The sequence below is a fragment of the Sapajus apella genome, unplaced genomic scaffold (assembly GCF_009761245.1).
Source record: "Sapajus apella isolate SASKATOON/1434 unplaced genomic scaffold, GSC_monkey_1.0 scaffold2, whole genome shotgun sequence".
NCBI lineage: Eukaryota > Metazoa > Chordata > Mammalia > Primates > Cebidae > Sapajus > Sapajus apella.
Window position 1 is genome coordinate 81,811,105 of NW_022436942.1, and position 8,938 is coordinate 81,820,042.

Here is an 8,938-nt window from a genome sequence, read left to right on the forward strand (position 1 = left end):
GGAGCTGCTCCCGAGTGGGCGGCGGCGGCGGCGGCGGCGGCGGCGGAGGCGGGGAGGGCGCGCGCGTGCGCAGGCCCGCGGCGCCTCCCAAGTTGAGATCCGAGTTGCGCTCAATGGAGCCGGGCCGGGCGCCCCGGAGCGGTGCTGGCCGGAGAGGAGGCCGCGCGCAGGGCCCGAGAGGAAGGGCGGCCCGCGGCTCCTCCGGGAAACTTTGGCGGCGGCGGCGGCGGCGAGGCCGGGTGACCGCCCCCCCCGTGGGGAGGCTGCGCGCCCCGCCCCGATCCCGGCCTCGCCAGGGGCGCGCCCGCCTTCCGCCGCCCGGGGGCGCCCCGGGGTCCCACCCAGCGCCGACTCCGCGGCCTGCACCCGGGACCCCTTCTCCAGTCGCGGGACCCACGGCGCCCCCCACCCGCGCCCCGGCCGCCCCTCCCCTGCCCCGCGCTGGCTCCTCCCCCACCCGGCCGCCGGGAGCGGTCCAGGCAGCCCCGGGAGAGGGGGCCGGGGGCGCTGGTCTCGCGGGACGATTCGCTGCTCCGGGGAGAGGCCCTGGCCTTGGAGAGGGATGGAGGGGTCACGAGGAGGTCCCCGGGCTGGGGCTCATCCCTGGAAGAAAACGGGGACCCCCCGGGCTGCAGGCCCTCCCCGCAGACCCGGCCACTAGGCCGACCTGCAGAGTCGCCCGGAGAGGGGCAGACGTGTTGAGGAGTGCTGGGTCCCCGGAGCCGCCGGGCGCCCCTCCCAGAGCCGCATTCATCGGTGGCTCCTGGTGACATAAATGCCACTTCACAGTAGAGCGAAGCCCCCTTGGCATTCCAGCACCACGAGTTTTTTTGTCCAAAGGCTCCCTGTCTTTTTGGGCTGGCCAAATTCACTTGTTCATCAGACTCCCTCCCCCCCGACTCCCACTCGCAGGAGAACCTTTCCTGAACCCAGAACGCATCCGCCCTCCCCGACCCCCATGCAGGAGTTAAGGACCCCCCTTGCAAACTCAGAGTCCCCTGCTTGCCCCTTCAAAATTGCTCTTAGCATGCTGAGTTTTCACCGTGTGTTTGCAGATATGTTTCCACTGTCCGACTGTTGTTAGCTCCTTGAGGGAAGAAATCTAATTAATGCGCTTGTACCCATAAACCCTACCCCAACCTGGCACCTCTAAAAGGTTTTTTAATTTTTTTAATAGAGACAGACACTATGGGTGTCTCTATTAATGGCTCATTATGTTGCCAAGGCTGGTCTTAAACTCCTGGACTCTAGTGATCCTCTTGCCTTGGCTTCCCCAAAGCACTGGGATTGCAGGCGTGAGCCACCGCGCCTGGCCCCAAATTGTAAAGTTAAAATGTATTGAATATTTGCTTTACATGTAGTTACAAAATATGCAGCGTTTACTATATGCCAAGAATTATTCTAAGTGTTTTACTAATATTACCTCATTTAATCCCGACTCCATCGATTCCCAAAGTGTGGCCTAAGGACGGCCGGGGGTCCCCAGTACCCAAAGAGTATCTGGGAGGTTGTCTCTTTCTCCAGCTGCGTCTCGGTGTCAGGCTGGGCTCTCCTCATATGCTCAACACAAAACATTGCATTGCGGCTGACAGCGCAGAAGCAGAGTTGAGGCCCCAGCTCCCTTCTAATGAGCAAGACACTAGACTTGCAAAAGCGTAACCCAGTACCATCGTTAGCAAGATTTTTTTTTAAATTTTGGAGCATAGCGTGATTTTTTATTAAAAAATACATATGGGCCGGGTGCAATGACTCGTGCCTGTAATCCTAGCACTTTGGGAGGCCGAGCTAGGAGGATTTCTTGAGCTCAGGAGTTCTAGACCAGCCTGAGCAATATAGTAAGAACCCTCTACTTAAAAAAAAAAAAAAAAAAAAATTAAAATTAAAAAATTAAGGCCCGGTGAGGTAGCTCATGCCTGTAATCCCAACATTTTGGGAGGTCGAGGTGGGAGGATTTCTTGAGCTCAGGAGTTCGAGACCAGCCTGGGCAACATGGTGAAATCCCAACTCTGCTAAAAACACAAAAATTAGCTGGGTGTGGCGGCCAGCACCTACAGTGCCAGCTACTCAGGAAGCTGAGGTACACGAATTGTTTAAAGCCTGGAGGCAGAGGTTGCAGTAAGCCGAGATCACACCACTGCACTCTAGCCTGAGTGACAGAGTGAGACTCCTTCTCAAAAATAAAAAATTAGCCAGATGTGGTGGCATGTGCCTGTAGTCCCAGCTACACGGGTGGCTGAGGTGGAAAGATGATTTGAGCCCAAGTGGGCAGAGGTTGCAGTGAGCTGTGATCGCGCCACTGCACTCCAGCCTGAGTGACACAGCAAGACCCTATCTTAAAAACGACAACAACAAAAAAACCCATATGTTAGCCAGCATGGGGGCAATGAGGAAACTGAGGCACAGAGAGATTAAAAAGCTCACCCAAGCTGAAGTTCCAGTTACTTCAGCAGGAGGATCCCTTGAGTTCAGGAGTTCGAGTCTAGCCTGGGCAATGTAGGAAGACTGCCTCTGAAAAACTAAAAAGTTAAAAAAATTTATGTTAACATGTAATGTGTTTACTATTTTTTAATTAATATTTTTAAAGCATCAGTTTAAATTTTTCTCTTTCTTTCCTTTTTTTTTTTTTTTTTTTTTTTTGGTTTAGAGTCAGGGTATCATTCTGTTGCCCAGGCTGGAGTGCAGTGGTGCAATCATAGCTCACTGCAGCCTCAAACACCTGGGCTCAAGCGATCCTCCCACTTCAGCTGTCTGAGTAGCTGGGATTATAAATTTCGATTTACAGTAGATATGAGCAGATATAACTCACCTAACAAAAGCTCTTTCAAGGCAGGGCACGGTGACTCACGCTTGTAATCTCAGCATTTTGGGAGGCCAAGATGGGCAGAGGTCAGGGGTTTGAGACTAGCCTGGCCAACATGGTGAAACCCCCGTCTCTACTAAAAATATAAAAATTAGCTTGATGTGTGGTGTGTGCCTGTAATCCCAGCTACTCGGGAGGCTGAGGCAGGAGAATTGCCTGAACCCAGGAGGCGGAGGTTGCGGTGAGCCGAGATCGCGCCATTGCACTCCAGCCTGGGTAACATGAGTGAAACTCCGTCTCAAAAAAAAAAAAAAAAAACCAAAGTGCTGGGATTATAGGCGTGACCTACCGCACCCAGCCAAGTGCTGTCCTCTTTCGTTTATTTATTTATTTATTATTTTTTTGAGATGGAGTTTCACTCTGTTGCCCAAGCTGGAGTGCAGTGGCACAATCTCAGCTTACTGCAACCTCTGCCTCCTGGGTTCAAGCAATTCTCCTGCCTCAACCTCCTGAATGGCTGGGACTACAGGTGCATACCGCCTCACCCAGCTAATTTCTTTTGTATTTTAGTAGAGACGGGTTTTCATTGTGTTGTGCAGGCTGGTCTCGAACTGCTGAACTTAGGCAGTCCACCCGCTTTGGTCTCCCAAAGTGCTAGGATTACAGACATGAGCCACCGTGCCCGAACTGCCCCTTTCTAAGTTAAAGAAGACAAGAAGGCAGGGAAACGTGGACGAATTTCCTGTAACTACTCCAACAAATTGCCACAAACTTGGTGGCTTATAACAAAACTGGCTGGGCACAGTGGCTCACGCCTGTAATCCCAACACTTTGGGAGGCCGAGACGGGTGGATTACTTGAGCTCACAAGTTGGACACCAGCCTGGGCAACATGGAGAAACCCCATCTCTACAAAAAAATTTAAAAAAAAATTAGCTGGGCATGGTGGCATGTGCCTGTAGTCCCAGTTACATGGCGGGCTGAAGCAGGAGGATCGCTTGAACCTGGGAGGTCGAAGCTGCAGTGAGCCATGATCCTTCCACTGCACTCAAGCCTGGGAGACAAAGGGAGACCCCGTCTCAAAAAAAAAGTTTCAAATTAGCCAGGTGTGCCGGTGTTCACCTGTAGGCCTAGCTACTTGGGAGGCTGAGGTGGGAGGACTGCTTGAGCCTGGGAGGTCAAGGCTGTAGTGAGCCATGATCACACCATTGCCCTCCAGCCTGGGCCACAGAGTGAGATGCTATACAAAACAAACAAACAAACAACAACAACAAAACCCACAAAACCAGAAATGTGTTCTCTCACAGCTCTGGAGCCCAGAAGTCCGAAGTCAAAGCATCAGAACGGTAACACTCTCTCCGAAGGCTCCTGGGGGGACCCTTTCTTGCCTCTTCCAGCTTCTAGTGGCTCCAGGTGTTTCCTGGCTTGTGGCCAAATTGCTCAAATCTCTGCCTGTTTTCTTTCTTTCTTTCTCTCTCTCTCCCTTTCTTTCCCTCCCTCCCTCCCTCCCTTCCTTCTTTCTCTCTCTTTCTCTCTCCCTCCCTCCCTTTCTCTCTCTCTCTCTCTTTCTTTCTTTCGGACAGAGTTTTGCTCTTGTTGCCCAGGCTAGAGTACAGTGGCTCAACTTCAGCTCACCGGAACCTCCACCTCCCGGCTTCAAGCAACTCTCCTGCCTCAGCCTCCCAAGTAGCTGGGATTACAGGCATGTGCCACCATGCCCAGCTAATTTTGTATTGTTAGTAGAGATGGGGTTTCTCCGTGTTGGTCAGGCTGGTCTCGAACTCCCAACCTCAGGTGATCTACCTGCCTCAGCCTCCCAAAGTGCTGGGATTACAGACGTGAGTCACCACTCCCAGCCTGTTTTTTTTTTTTTTTTTTTTCTTTTTCTTTTTGTTTTTGAGACAGGGCCCTGTTGCCCAGGCTGGAGTGCAGTTGTGCTGTCTCAGCTCACTGCAGCCTCGAACTCCTAGGTTCAAGCAACTCTTTTTTTTTTTTTATTTTTTTGAGGGTTTTTTGAGACGGAGTTTCACTCTTGTTACCCAGGCTGGAGTGCAATGGCGCGATCTCGGCTCACTGCAACCTCCGCCTCCTGGGTCCAGGCAATTCTCCTGCCTCAGCCTCCTGAGTAGCTGGGATTACAGGCACGCACCACCATGCCCAGCTGATTTTTGTATTTTTAGTAGAGATGGGGTTTCACCATGTTGACCAGGATGGTCTCGATCTCCTGACCTCGTGATCCACCCGCCTCGGCCTCCCAAAGTGCTGGGATTACAGGCGTGAGCCACCGAGCCCGGCCCAAGCAACTCTCTTGACTCAACTCCCAAGTAGCTGGGACTACATGCACGTGCCACCACACACGGCTAATTTTTGTATTTGTGTAGAGACTGGATTCTTGTCATGTTGCCCAGACTTCTGCCTGCTTTCACATTTCCTTTGGTCTGTGTGTCTTCTCTCTCTGTGTCACATATGGGGATACATGTCATTGGATTTAGGGTCCACTCAGATAATCCAAGATGATAACCTCATCTGGAGATCCTTAATTTAATAGCATCTAGACTCCCTTTTTCCCCCCAGACGAAGTCTCACTCTGTCATCCAAGCTGGAGTGCAGTGGTGCAATCTCGGCTCACTGCAACCTCCACCTTCCAGGCTCAAGTGACTCTCCTGCCTTAGCATCCTGAGTATTGGAATTACAGACACGAACCACCACACCCAGCTAATTTTTTTATGTTTTAGTAGACACGGGGTTTCACCATGTTGGCCAGGCTGGTCTTGAACTCCTGATCTCAAGTGATCTGCCCACCTCGGCCTCCCAAAGGGGCTAGGATTACAGGCGTGAGCCACCGCACCCAGCCTAAAGACCCGTTTTTCAAATGAGGTCAGTCACCGGTTCTAGGAGTTATGGCAAGGATGTATCTTTTTGGCTGGGGTAGGGGTTCACCATTCAATCCACTGCAGAAAGTTTAGTCAAAATCTCCTACAGAAGGATTGTCCCAGAAGGTAAGTAACTTGTCCCACAGCTGGAAGGGATGAAGCTGGGAGTTGAAGCTAGTGTGTGCCCAGGGTGAATGAAAGAATACATAGTAAATACTAAATTGGGCAACTTTGCCCTCAAGGCAACAAAGATGTATTGAGAGTCTGCTGGAAGGGGGAACAAAGATGAGGGAGCAACAGGGCAACCTGGCAGCCTATGCCTTAGGGGCAGGCAGGAAAGGGATGGGAGGGTGGGAGAGATGGAAATTACTTTAAGGAGGGAAAGGGGAGGCAGGAGTCCAAGGTGCCTCCTTGGTGATCTGAGTGCTTAGAAGAATGGTGACAAAGTAGGGAGGGAAGGCAGTTGAGCCTAGTGGGTAAGCCTCCACAGCCACCCCGCTGTCTTTTCTTTTCTTTTCTTTTCTTTTTAAAGCCAGCTCTTGCTCTGTCTCCCAGGCTGGAGTGCAGGGGTGCAATCATAGCTCACTGCAGCCTCCACCTCCTGGACTCCAGCAATCCTCCCACCTCAGGCTCTCCAGCAGCTGGGACGACAGGCGTGCACCACCATGCCCAGCTGATTTTCTTTTTGTGGAGATGGGGTCTCACTATGTTGCTCAGGCTGGTCTCTCCTGCGCTTAAGCCATTTTCCTACCTCGGCCTCCCGAAGCGTGGGGATTACAGATGTGAGCCACTGCACAGGGTCAGTTATTGCTGGCGAAATCTGGAGGAGGTATCCTGGCTGGGTGGAGATATAAATGTCCAGCTGACAGCTGGAAACGTGGAAATGGACTTCAGAACTAAAGAAGCTGTGATTTGACCTACATTGACTTCATTCATATAGTAAATATTTAGCTCATTTGTTTTTTTTTTTTTTTTTGAAACGGAGTTTCACTCTTGTTACCCAGGCTGGGGTGCAATGGCATGATCTCAGCTCACTGCAACCTCTGCCTCCTGGGTTCAAGCAATTCTCCTGCCTCAGCCTCCCAAGTAGCTGGGATTACAGGCATGTACCACCTCACCCAGCTAATTTTGTATTTTTAGTAGAGATGGGGTTTCACCATGTTGACCAGGATGGTCTTGATCTCTTGACCTCGTGATCCACCTGCCTCGGCCTCCCAAAGTGCTGGGATTATAGGCGTTAGCCACTGCGCCCAGCCCTATTGAGCTCATTTTAAAAAAACAAAAACAAAAAACGAGGTCTCACCCTGTCACCCAGGCTGGAGTGCAGTAGTACCTTCAGCTCGCTGTAACTGCCACCTCTCGTGCTCAGCGATCCTCCCATCCCAGCCTCTCGAGTTGCTGGGACCACAGGCACGCACCACCACACCTGGGTAAATTTTTTTTGTATTTTTAGTAGAGATGGGGTTTCACTATGTTGGCCAGGTTGGTCTCGAACTCCTGGGCTCAAGTGATCCACCCAACGTGGCCTCCCAAAGTGCTGGGATTATAGGCATGAGCCACCAAGCCAGGCCATTATTTAGCTCTTAATACATGACAGGTAGGGCTGGACTCGATGGCCCATTTCTTTAATATTAGCACTTTGGGAGGCCGAGGTGGGAGGATCACTTGAGAAATTCAAGACCACCTTCAGGAACACAGTAAGACCTTGTCTCTACTAAAAAAAAAAAAAAAAATTAGCTGGGCATGGTAGCAAGTGCCTGTAGTCCTAGCTGCTCAGGAGGCTGAGGTGGGAGAATTGCTCAAGCCCAGGAACTGAGGCTGCAGTGAACCATGACTCAGTCATTGCACTCCAGTCTGGACAACAGAGCGAGACCCTGTTTCAAAAAGACAGAAACAAAAAAATACAGGCCAGGTAGTATGCTAAAGCTGTAGAATCTGGCTATAAACCAGAGACAGGATTACTGCTTTCCTGGGAAATAGACAGTGAACAAATACAACAATAAAAAAAAAAACTAATTTCTGACAGAGCAAGAGTGGGTTAAGAAAGGGGAGGAAAATTAAGAAATGAGCATGTCATGAAAACAAGGGGTACCAGCCAGCATTCTTCAACTGCAGTAGCACCAGACACAGTATCTTTTCAACTACGGGTATTTTGTTTGTTTTTTTTCCTGTGTGTTTTTTTTTTTTTTTTTTTTTTTTTGAGACAGAGTCTTGCTGCAGTGCCCAGGCTGGAGTGCAATGGTGCAATCTCGGCTCACTGTAACCTCCTCTTCCTGGGTTCAAGTGATTCTCCTGCCTCAGCCTCCCAAGTAGCTGGGACCACAGGCACGCCCCACCATACCCGGCTGATTTTTGTATTTTTAGTAGAGATGGGGTTCTATCATATTGGCCAGGCTGGTCTTGAACTCCTGACCTCAAGTGATGCAACCCCTCTTGGCCTCCCAAAGTGTTGGGATTATAGATGTGAACCACCTCGCCTGGCTAATTTTTTTTTTTTTTTTTTTTTTTTTTTTTAGAGACAGGGTCTCACTATGTTGCCCAGGTGAATCTCGAACTCCTGGCCTCAAGCAATCCTCCCGTCTTGGCCTCCCAAAGTACAAACACGAGCCACCACGCCTGGCTGACAAATACATTATTTTTATTTGCGTAGGCCAAAGCATATAAGACAATGCTGGACATCCTCCATTCGCCCCTCACTTTCCCTCCCTCACTCCCTGCTCTGTACCCCAGGAAGCTGACTTATGGGCTCAGGTTAGCAGCCTCCTTCCCTGGCTGGCTTCAGCTGGCATTGCCCACTAGAGAGTCTGATTAAGAGACTGGGGAGTTGGAGGAGAGGGCAATGGGGGTGTTAATTCCCCAGGTCTCTGCTACAGGTCACTGTGGGCTGGCTGCCTTCATCCTCCAATCCAATAAGGGTCCCCAGCCTTCTCTCTGTCTCAGGCTCTGTCCCTTCAGTCCCAGGGCAGTAACAGCCCCCTGATATTGCTACCTTTAAGGTATTGCACCACTCCTTTTGACCCCCCTACATTGTCCCACACCTCCGTACAGAGTCCCAGCGGTATGTGGGAGCTGGCTTGCATTGTGAAAGCCTCTTGTTTGCAACCCTACCCAGCTCTGCATTGAAAGAGCTGGAAAGGCCTGGAGGTTTTGAAACCATGGTGATTGGCAAGTGCTACAAATACAGACCCCCCCTCTCCACTTTGCTAGTTTACCAGCACACCACTGAAAAGGTTTCTTTATTAAATTCTTTGCAAATCATCTTTTTT